Raw genomic sequence first — 12,400 nt, 5'->3', positions numbered from 1 at the left:
GCGCTTCCCCGGGCGAGGGCAGGTAAGGACGCCGGCTCGGCCCTGGGTGGGGGGATTTCGGGGAGGGGTCGCCCTGGGGACGAGGAAGATGATGCCAGTCGGTGCTGCTGCTTCAGATGCTCCCGGAGAGCATCGCCCGGATACAGCGCCGAGCACATCGGGCTGCGCCCATTTCAGTGGCCTTTGGACAGAGTTTCTCAAGCTGGTTTGAGCTCGACCCTCCTTAGGTTCGGTCTCTCCTCACCAGCCACCTGATCCATCTCTTTGTGTGCCCCTGTGGCTGCCTGCGAGTAGGGGAGTGGATTGGGAAGGACGAATGCCGACTCTGGCATTCAAAGAGGAGCAGAACAGGGCATCATCTCTGATACCACCACCACCCCCAGTAGGAAAGGGTGCCAGAAGGAAAGAGAAGCTCTTCTTCTCAACCCTGTCGAGATGACAGAGCGAGCGAAGTAGAATTGGGGTGGGGGGCACTGATGCCACAAATTCATCCAATGTGAACTAGGCAGCGTCCTCTTTCAGGGGATGTTTAACCTACTCATGTCTTGGCTGGTGCAAGGAGGAAAGTTCCACCTGCCTTAGGATCCTGTCCCTCCCTCAACTTTTGTGATCCCTTTGTGAGTTCTGATCTCCCCCCTCCCTCCAACTCACAGAGCTCCTATCCCATAGCCTGATGAAGATAATGAGAATAATAAACACACTTTTAATCACTTTTGTTGATTCACTTGATTTTGTGTTGTTGTTTTCTTTAAAAACACCACCGCCACAACGTAAGTGACTTAAAAAGCTGCCGTGATTAATTGGGCAGCAGATTTTGAATAAATAAATCATTTTTTAAAAATACAAGTAATCATCTGTAAAAAAGGCATTCCCTTCTTTCTCTCTCTCTCATCCGAGATAATGACTCTTCTCTGGTGACGCCTGCTGCCTCCCGTTCATCTGCATCATCTAAAAACAAAGGAAACGTTCCTCTTGCACCAGAAATATGGTTTTATCCATTTGCAAATATGACTGGTAGATTAATCAACTATAACTCATATGTCTAATCGATTAAAATTTCTTTGATCGACTTGCAGCCCTAACATTATTTCATCCTTGTGGATCCCGCTCAGTGCCTCCTCCGTAGGAACACATATTTTAAATCTCTTATTGCAGATTAATTAACCCTTAATACATTTAACCAGCTTTATCTCCTCACAGCTAGTGGAAGAAAAGGTAGTAGTTATGCTGGATTAATTCCACATTAAAAGTAGTGAGTGTGTGTGTGTGTGTGGGGGGGGTAGCATGCAGTTTTGCTTGCCTACAGAAGTCTGCTAGTGAGATCTGCAATAAAATGTTGCAGGGTGGAATGTTTCGGTTTGGGGTGCCAACCAGCCTCTTCCAATGTACTCCATTCCATTTCTTCTCCCTCCTGGTTTTTCCCTACCACCCCACTCAACAGACTCTCATTGTCCTGTGGCTACTGAGCATGCTCAGTGCTCACTGGCTGCTTTCGGTAACCCCCCCCCCTCGCCCATTTTACTTTTGCCAACCTCGAGGTTTCCCCAAGTTTACAGATTTACCTCCCTCTTGGACTTAGATGGTGTCATTCTGGCTGCAATAAAGAACCGCACTTGGAGAATGAGCTCGCTGTTAGTGTATAATGATGCAGATGCTTGTCTTTTAAAAGCAGTCGCAGACTGAATAGCTCCATAAAACTATTTATCTTATGAATATAACCTGTGATAGTTCATTTTAACTCTTTGGAAAATGTGTGAATAAACAAAGAAATATTTACCCATCTGAGAAATATTTAGGGTAAAACATTGGGCAATTCTGGGCTGGGCATATCATGACTTGATTGGGAAATATAATCATTTGCAGAAAGGGATTGCTTTCCCTAGGCCACTCCTTATGCCAGCCTTTGGGAAGGTTGCCTCAAACTATCAGTCTGAATGAGGGCCGCTTCATGTTACATCAACCCTGTGCTAAACTTGCTTAAAATGAAAGGTTTAAAATACATGTTTAATATGGTTACACACTGCAGAAAGCTCTCATGGGTATCTTGTGAGTTCCTGCAGGACATATATGCATGCAACGGTGTTCAGAAACTTCAAATTGTTCAAAAGTAGAAAAGTGAGATCTGCAATAAAACGTTGTGGAGTGGTTCTCTTAGGGGTGCCGGCCAGTCAGCCATGCCCTCTTCCGGGACACTCCAATCCATTCCTACTTCCCCACCCCCGGTTTTGCCCCACCCCCTATCCACTAAGTATGCTCCACCGCATTGACCTTTGTTTTTGTTTCTCCCCCTTAGATTTTTAGAGAGCTAGTTCTAGATTTTTATGGCTGTTTTATCTATTCCTATGCTGTTTATTGTTTTGCATTATATTCTATTTTATTCTTCTCAATCTTTGCATTGCATTTTACATTTGTCATTGTTCTATGGCATTTTAGTTTTTTTTTAACTGTATGTAGCCCATCCAAAGAACATTAGTTATTGGGTAGATTAGAAATGTAATAAATAAATACATTTCTTTCTCTTTTTTTAAAGGGTACTTCTACAAATCCTGACATTCCCAGAAACTCTTCTGTTGTAGAATGCAGGCCCAGCGCCAGCACCTGGCATACTGAGGCAACTGCAGGGCCCACCGGGGCTGCTGCCTACCTCACCTTTGGGTCCCCATCCAGCGGCCCCTACCCAGTGTTGTTGGCATACCAGTCAGTCACCCCCTGCATCTCAGCATCTGCATTTGGTGCTTTTGGGTGGAAAAGGAGTTGCTGCTCAACTCCAACCTGCAGTGTGCAGCTGCCATTTTAGATCCCCCAAAGTGAAATGCTCAGTGTCAGCATTTGGGGGAACGTAAGATGGTGGTCCCCCACTGCAGATTGGAGCCACACAGCAGTTCAGCTCCCGTTCAAAGCACCGCCACCAACTGGGTAAGCCTGTCCAGGGATGGGGGAGTGACTGGCAGCAGCAGCAGCGGGGGGTGGTGATGGTGGCAGGGGGATCAGCAATGCTGCGCTGGGGTCCAAATTAGCACTGCCCCCCATTGGTTGAACCATGCTGAGGGCCCAGTAAAGCCCAGCATTGGCCCCAGTGGATTGCCTCCTCAGAGATATTGGGCTGTTGCCAACTCTTCTTCCCTTTTGGCACCAACCGAAATCTGTTTTTGTTTACACAGGCATTTGGTGGGAGGTAGCATGGGAATTGTTTCCCTGCTCCGTTATTTTTATCTGCTGTTTAATTCTGCTGCCACTTCGTACGTTTCTTGTGTTCATTTTCATTCAATCTTGGTTTTGTTTTTTCATGTGATTTTCTGTATTTTCCTTCTCAATGGTGTTTTTCAATTCTTGACATCGGCCGCTCTGGAGACTGCAATGTGGAAAACCAGGGTAAAATTGTGGAGTTTTACTGAAATGAAATAAAGAAAACAACCAGGAATCCATCCATACTTCATCCCCTTTTCTAAGTTTTCACTTGCAGATGGGCTGATGACAAGGCTAGCGTGAAAGGTGGGGTGAGGGTGGGGGTGGGATGGGATGGGCAGGAGCTGTGCCATTTGCCTTTCTCACAGACACCCATGAAGATTATGGTAAATAGTGTAGATGGTCACCTACTGAGAAGAGCTTAGAAAAACATGAAGCAAAGTACAAATTCTCGGTCCAACCCTGTATAGAAGTTGTAGACCTTCAGGCACAGAGATGCAAAGACAAATGAAACATGGGCATGTTGTCTCCCTCCCTCCCTCCCTCCCTCCCTTACACACAGACACACACACACACACTGAGTCACATGGACAGTCATTCCTCTTAAATTCCAGTATGGACAACTGTATTTTAAACACTGATTTTTATAGCAGCTACTGAACACTCTTCTACTTCAAAGAGTACCCAGAGCAGCAAGTGATGTTAAGATCACGTTAAAGGGGTGGTGGGTGGGGTGGTGTTGGTCTCCAAGAATAAGGAGTGGCACCTGTTTCTCTTTCTCCCCATGCTGGTGGTAGCTACTTTATAAGTTCTGCCTTGCAGGATTTATGATTTATATCTTATTGGGATTCATACCCTACCCTCCAAATATATCATCAGGGCAACTTACAATAAAAATGCTTTAAAATACCATAAAAAACCCAAATACATTCAAATGGGGTAAAACTAACAATTCTGTAAAAGCAGCATCCAAATAAAAGAGATCAACAAAAGTTTAAAAGCCTTGGGGTTGTGGGATGGGGAGGATTTTGCACAGTGCTGGAAAAAACATCAGAGTGAGTGCAAGATGAGTTTCTCTTGGGAGAACATTCTGAAGCTGGGAGCCACCACTGAAAAGGCCCTCTCCCTGGTAGCCACCTGCTGCATCTCAGATGGTGGGGGAACTTGGAGAAAGGCCTCTGCTGAGGATCTCAACCTATGGGCACACACATGTAGGGACAGGTGATCCTTCAGGTACCTGGCTCCCAAGCCACTAAGGCAAGGGTAGGCAACTTGTGGCCCACCAGATGTTTTGGCCTACAACTCCCAACAGCCCTAGCCAGCATAGCCAATGCTGAGGCATGCTGGGAACTGTAGACCCAAACAAATGGAGGGCCACAAGTGGCCCACCCCTAGGCACTAAGGGACTGTCACTTTGCACTGGGCCTGGAGATGGACTGGGAGCCAGTTCAGTTGATGAAGCAGCAGCATAACATGCTCATAACACCCACTCCCAGTTAGCAGTCCAGCAGCTGTATTCTGAACTGTTGTAAGAATTACTGAGATAATAAATGTAAAGCACTTAGAACATTAAGGCATTATGCAGTTGCTGAGTATTATTACTGCCACCAAACAAGTACAAGTGGTACTGTCTAGAACAGAGGTTTGGTTTATCTGTGCTGCTGTTAAGCAAGGGTTGCTGTGCTACCCACACTGATCCTGCAGTGATTGGCATGGAGATCGATGGAGCTGCATTGTCAATGTGATCCAGTGTGCTAAATGCCTCCATATAGACAGAAGCCCTGTAAGAAATGCAAAAGAAAAGAAAAAGGCGAGTAAGGTGGTAACTTTTATGAGACAGACATCTGTTTTTAAAAGTTCATGTTACACATAGCTTGTGAACAAGCAGAGGAATTTTCTGCAAGCCAGAAACTTACAAATACCCTTCCACCAAACAGTGCTGGGGCAAATACAAAGATTTTCTTTCTTTCTTCCACACACACACACACAGACGGAGGGGCATCTTTAAGGGGGCTTCTGTGTGGGCTATTTTGCAAGGGCTGGGAGGGTTCATTTGACCCTCATAGTCCACAGTGTTGAGCCCATGTTGGTTCCTCACCTGACTTTGCTGCTGGTGAGTGATGATAACAAAACCTGTGCAGTGAATGTAATTTTTAATGCTCAGAGAAGAAACAATGACAGTGTTCCTACTTTTAGGGTGGATCTGGCCTTTTTTTGTTTTCCTGCTTTAGCAGGGAAAACACCGAGCACACCTGTTCACAGAAACGCTAAGCCACATGGAGACTCCTCCATGTGGAACGTGTCAGTATAAACTCCCTTGCCTTGTGCATAGGGCACTATTCACCCTTGCAGACTGCTGAGATTAATGCTTGTGGTCCATGGAGAAACTGATACATCCCGGTGATAAGCTGATGCGTGTGAATGGCTTGCTGCCACCCCACAGTGCTGTCAATGTAAAGATGTTCTCTTATACAAAGAGGGGAGTGGCTGTAGTACAATTCTTTGCATTCTGAAGGTCCCAGGTTCAATCCCTGGCATCTCCAAGTAGGGCTGGGGCAAAGCCCTGTCCAAAATGCTAGAGAGTTGCTGCCGTTCAGTGTAGGCAATACTGAACTAGATAGACTAATGATCTGGCTTGTTGTAATGCAGTTTCCTATGTTCTAAAGAAGTGCTTACAGATTCGATGTGCATAGCAGCCACAGCATCCCCATTTCTCTGTCTTCCTCCTGCATGCACACGTCCACACACACACACACACACACACTGAGCAGAGCACATATATATTCTGCATCTCTCACACACAGCTTTCAACATGATGCATGTATTGTGCACTCATTCCTTGCTCACAGTTGTTTATGGGTTCTTGAAATGATGTAGTGACCCTCCATGTTCACTTCTGTTTTTAAAGAGCACTTTCCCAGGGTTTTTTTTAGAGGAGGGAAAATGGAGTATTATTTCTGAAAGAGAAAGAAAATGTATTTTCCTACTTGTGTAAGCGTGTTATTCTGCTACAGCATAGTGTCACATAGAGGTTATGTAGTGGAAAAGCAGGAAAGGAAAAATCTTTGTGTTGACCTCCAGTCTCAGTTCTGTGACGAAACTAAAAATAGATACAGCAGATTAATGGCCTCATGTAGAAAAGCTCAGTATCTCGCGCTCAAGCACTGATGTACATTACAGTGGATGTCCAAACGTGCAGAGAATGTGAAGCACAGGGGAATGCTGACAGTCTCTCATTTGTGTGGCAAATGTCTGGAAATTCAGCAATAAGCCATTGGATGCATTTGATGACCTCGCTGTCCTTGTTGACATTTACTAACGTTGACATCGTAATGTCAAGCATTCATTAGAAGAATGCAAGGTGGTCCATTTGTCCTTGTGACTGTTCACAGGGTCTGCGTTTAGCATGCTCTCCTAGGAAGCTGCCTTATGTGAGCGACATCAGCCCGTGGGCCCATCTACTCTATCCATCTGGCTGGCAGTGGCTCTCCGGGGCTTCAAGCAGGGGTCTTTTCCAGACCTACCTGGAGATTTTTATACTTTAGCTATTATTACATTGATATCCTGCCTTTTTTCCTCTTCCAAGGAATGCGAGGAAGCTTTATCCTTGCAACCATCCTGTGAGGTAGGTTAGGCCGAGGGTCAATGACTGTCTGAATATCACCCAGTGAGCTTCACGACCAAGTGGGGACTAGAAACTGGATCTCCCCGAGTCCCAGTCCAAGATTCTAACCACTACACCACACTGGCTCTCCAGTGGAAGTTTCCAGGACTTAGACTGAACCAGGAACCTTTTGCCTACAAAGCATGTGCTCCACCACTGAGCTACAGCCCTTCCCTTAAACTGCCTTTCCATGCCTAGAAATGCATGATGCAAACATTTCTTTCTTTCTCCAACACATTAACCTCCTCGCCCCATTGCTGGCTCGACCATTCCGAAGCTCTGTCCTCTCATCCTGCCCGCCCCTTTTGCACACACCCAGCCGCACTGGGAGACTCCTGGCAGCAGTGCTTTGCTGGGGAAACGAGCAAGAAAATGTGTCTGATTGAAAACAACTGGAGGAGAGGGATGGGGAGAAGCCTGGATACAGCTTCTTCTAGCTAGCCCCTTGCATCTCCTGCCCTGCCTTCCCCCCTCCGTTGTATTTTGAGGGAATTTATTGCAGTACTCCATTGGGAAAGAATGGAATTCAAGGTGCCCATCCTGAAAGAAAGCCTTAACTCAGGTTCCCTGCTGTATGCCTTCTCTTTTATGCTTCCCTTTTCCTCTTGGATGGAATAGCTTGCCAGTTACCTTGTTCTCTAGTCCACTAGATATCCCTTCATCTTGTAGAGCAGGAGTAGGGACTCAGTGGCCCTTCAGGTGTTTTGTGGGCTCCAGCTCCCATAAGCCCCAGACTGCATGGCCAGGGGTCAGGGATGATGGGAATTGTAGTCCAACAACAACCCAGAGAGCTACATAGGAAGCTGAGTCAGGTCCGTGTAGCCCAGTATTGTTGCCACTGAGTGGCAGCAGCTCTTTAGGGTTCCAGGCAGGATTCTTTCCTAGCCATAGCTGGATACCTGGAGATGCTGGGGATTGAACCTGGGCTGCATGCAAAGCAGATGCTCTACCCACTGAGCTACAGGTTCCCTCCCCGTATTGGAGAGATCATGGCCTCTATATTGCAAGATCTGAAAGTGGTCTGGTGCAGCTATGGGGGGGGGGAAGGGTGAAAATACAATATGACATTTTATAATGGCTTGGCAACTGGACTCAGAGCTGGACAAACAAGGCTCTATTCTCTCTCAACATCTAATCCAGAGTGGAGGGCATCAGTGAAGGAGAGGTCCCAAAACTTTAAAGCCCAAGAAGATGCAGCTTTGACTTCATTCCAAGTTGCCAGAGACTTGTTTAGACATGCTAGGGGGAAAGCAAGGGGCCTTTCAGGCAGATGAGCTCAGTGTCTGCACCTGAAATGCCACAGGGATGGAGAGATAGCTCTGGATGACAGCTGCCGGGAGATGTGCTTTGTGCGCATGCATGTAGGAACAAGCTTGTGGGCATCAAACAGTGGTCAAGAGAAAGGATTATATGTGCCTGTACATTTCTCTCTCACTCAGATGGATGTCTCCCACTTTGTTGCTGTTAATCACTGTTGGATTTCCATCAAACACACTCATTCTGTGTGAGCTTTGGGGATTGGTGCTGCTTGTTTTATCTTACTCTCCACTGTGTTAAATATTATCTATAGGAACACTTTACATCAGGGGTAGGCAAACTTTGGGGGACCGTGGGCACATTGAGCAATTCGAGAAAGTGCCCTGAGCACCACCACAAAATGGCTGCCATGGGAGGCATGGCAAAAGACAAGTGATCTGCCCAAAAGGCTGAGTACAAGGCAGAGGTGGGATCTGAGCCCTACCATACTAAGCAACTCCTTTGAACCTACAGTGTCCAACAGAAAAATATTTATTTCACAAAAGGCAAACTCTTTTTCTCCCTGCACACTGCTGCCAGGAAACACATTCCCTCCATCTCTTTCTCTCTATTACTCTGGATTACCACCCATATGATCTGTCTCATCCTGATTCATCACCCATAGACAGGTAGACAGACTCTCTCTCTCTCTCTCTCTCTCTCTCTCTCTCGCACACACACACACACCTTGGCAGGCACCAGGAAAGCTATCTGGGGCTTTACTGATGCCCACGGGCATCACATTGCTTGCCCCTGTTTTACACGGCATACTGGGGTGTTGTCACCCACATTTTCAGGCAAACATTTGTGGATGATCCCAGTTCTGTGGGCTAGTAGGATCAACCTGGGAGGGGGGCATGAGGGAGGAGTGAGGGTTGTCATCATGCCTAACCATCAATAGTAGTTCAAAATCCCCACAACCTCTTTAATGAGGCATTTCTGTTTGGGGAGTGTTTCCCCACTACCAGCACTCTTAGCACCCATGTCCGGAAGCAGCCTAAATCTTTTAGTTTCATTTTTCGCTCTGTGTTTATTTTGCTGTTCCACTTTTTGTTGTCCTGCTATAGTGATAAGTCTTTGCCATGCATATTTCCCTCTACCATGCACAGATGGCTCATTGTCTATCTAAATTAGACTTCACAATTTTTTTCTTGTTTGCTTTGGTGCAATAGCACAAGGTTGACACACCATGATGTGTTTGGTGGGCTAATCTGGCAATATGGTGAGATTGCTGGACTTTTGGATTTGTCTGAGCAGAATAGGGTGGATGGTGCATTCCACAATGCAGCTCTTCCAGATTGCAGCAGCTTCTCTTTTCCTTTACAGGCCAATTAAATGCAGATTGTTTGAATGCCTACTGGTTGGGATTCTGGAAGAAAATGGTATGATGGTGCCATTGTAACAATTGCTTGCTTGCTTGCTTGTGCATGTGCATTTTGCTGTGGATACACCATAGAGGTAATTTTATGAGAATGATGAAGACAGGGGTGCTTCAAGATCTTGCAATTCATGGGTTATTGTCCTTCTGAATCAGAGTACCAGATACCCACAAACCCCATCTCCAGGTAGGGGAAGTGGACAATCCCTGTTCTGATTTTTGCTATTCCACATGAATTAACAGGATTGGGAGGGGAGGTTTTATTGCACCTAAATATTTCTTTATTTAGAAATATTTTCTAAATATTCCCCCCTTCATCATTGATTCCAGGGAAGTTTACAACAATATTAAAGCAATAAAATTCAATAGACAACAATTACAAATCAGACAGTAATAAAAAATAAAACTGCAAGGCACAGATTCCACTGGAAGTATATGAAATACCTTAAAGATGTAGGATAATTTTTTTAAAAAGCCTTTTCCTTAATGTGGGTTGCTCAAGACCTACATTGCAGTTAGGTGTTGGTTTGTTTTAATGTACTTTCTGTTTTGAGGGCTGTCTCCTTTCTACTGTTGTTTCTTGTAGGAATACGAATGATAGATGCATCTGTTGTGGGAGGGAGAAAAATGGTGAGGAACACACCCAGTGTTTCTGCAGCTTGCCCCTTTGGATTCAAAAAGCAAAGATGTGTGTCATGACAAAGGGGGGGGGGGAGAATGATGGGGTGTTGTTAGTCAGATTTATTGATCTGTATGCAGCACAAGTTAGAACCAAAAAATAAATATTGTTTGACTTCAGCACTAATGTCACAATGAGTCATGGAAATAAATACTCTGGAAGCCCTCAAATGAGTCCAAAGGAATTTGATGTCAAATTTAGCATCCTGAGAATGTTTCTTTTCTTTTCTTTTTTTTAAAGAAAAAGCCCCAAGTTTCTAGCTGTTTTGATTGCAGAGGAAAGGTTGAAAATGTGTAGGCAGCTGAGTGAGATTTCAGAAGTCAGGGTGGGATGGGGGGGGGGAGGCAGGGGAGCTGGGAAGGGCTTCTAGTGACAGCTAGTGCAGTATGGTGACTAAAAGACCAAGCTGTGAACTAAGAAATCCCCAGTTCTATTTATACCTCTGCCATGAACTCACTCAATTTACCTTAGGGAAATTCACTGTCTCTCTGCCCTCTCCAATCTATAATATGGGAATAGTAATACTGACTTACCTTACAGGGTTGCTGTAAGCATAACTATGATCATGTATGTGGGGCACTTTGAAAACAGAATTTATTTTTTTATTATTGCATTTATATCTCACCTTCCCTCCAAGGAGTTCAAGGTGGTATACATGGCTCTTCACCCCCTCCCATTTTATCCTCACAACAAACCTGTGAGGTAGGCTAGGCAGAGAGGTAGTGACTGGTCCAAGGTCACTCGGTAAGCATAATGGACAAGTGGGGATTTCAACCTGTATCTCCCCAGTCCTACACTTCTACTACTATTACTACTACTACTATTATTATTGGAAATAATGTTTTAAGTATATTGTTCTGTGCTAAAGCACTTGAAGGTACTCTGACTGACTTGTGAAAATGTGTGTACTTCACTTTCACAAGATTGCCATGCAATGGAATCGGAGTATCTGTCATAGATATTAGCATTCAGAGAAGCTTCACATCTATGGGTTATATCCAGTGTTAATCTAATGTAAGTACCATTCATTTCAGTGGGTCTTCTCTTAAGTAGGACTAACATTGGCTACAACTCCAGTACATGTATACAGTATCTTAGTCCTGAATAGCTGCAGAGGACTTCTGTAAAATATCAGAAGCGATATCTGTACTGAGCGGGGGTTTTGATGGGACTTCAGTTTCTGGAGCATCTCCTAGTCCTTTGCTGATGATGGTTACTGTTTTCCTGGCCCCTGGCCCTATAGCTCACATCTTCCCATTCTTCATGCATCTCCCTCCTACATTCCCTCCACCCCCATCCTTGCCAAAATTTCTACAGTTTTTGAAAAGCAGAGGAAACATGAAAATAAGACACTACATTGCATAATTTCTGCAGAATTTGGGGGGAGGGTGTTTTTTTAAAAAAATCTGTGTTTGTTTTGGTCCATTGTATGCAAAGCCACGGTCAAGAAAAAGGGCTTGCTTGGGTCAAGTATCCACACAGCTGCTTGCCTTCTGTTCTTTGGCCTCATTCCAGGACAGCTAATACTCCTAAGCATGCAGTTTCAGCTACAGCTTTCCTTGGTCAGGCCACAGTAAGGAGGCTGCACTTATTTTGTTTTGTTTAAAATGTTTCTGAATTGCCCCTCCACTCAATGAGTGCTCAGGGCAATTGACAACAAAACCATAAGCCAAACAAAGTATGGTTTCATGTCAAATGCAATTGCAAGGCCTGCCTGCTTGCCAGATAAGTCTCAGGGCAGTATCCAACAGTGGCATTCTGCAAGCTGAAATAGTGCCAGTGGAGCTCTGTCAAATCTTTCCATTGTGCAAGCAGTTGCCCCATCATGCCTGTGCAAAATGTTGCCCAAGAGTTGCCCAAGCACATTGGGTTGCATGAGAGTTATGCACAACAGGATGCACAATGGGTTGTGCAATAGGTTGCACAAGCATAATGCACAACCACCCGTGCAACCTGCTTGCTCAAATGTAACTTTAGTTGGATTCTTCTCTTGCACATAATTCAGAACCTGGCTTCTGCTAGCACAACATCATTTGCACGAATGGAATGACACAACTGGATACTGCCCTCAGTATGGCAAGACTGTGAAGGTGACACAGTGGCTTATGCCAGTACTAGAGGTCCACCCAAAATGATGTTCAGTTTCTGAATGAGAAATAACCTCACCTGAACTGAAGGAAGCTGCCTCATACCGACC

This window comes from Heloderma suspectum, chromosome 2 (assembly GCF_057233095.1).
Source record: "Heloderma suspectum isolate Gila_16-S chromosome 2, 16-S_ref, whole genome shotgun sequence".
Classification (NCBI taxonomy): Eukaryota; Metazoa; Chordata; class Lepidosauria; order Squamata; family Helodermatidae; genus Heloderma; species Heloderma suspectum.
This window is presented reverse-complemented; position numbering follows the sequence as displayed.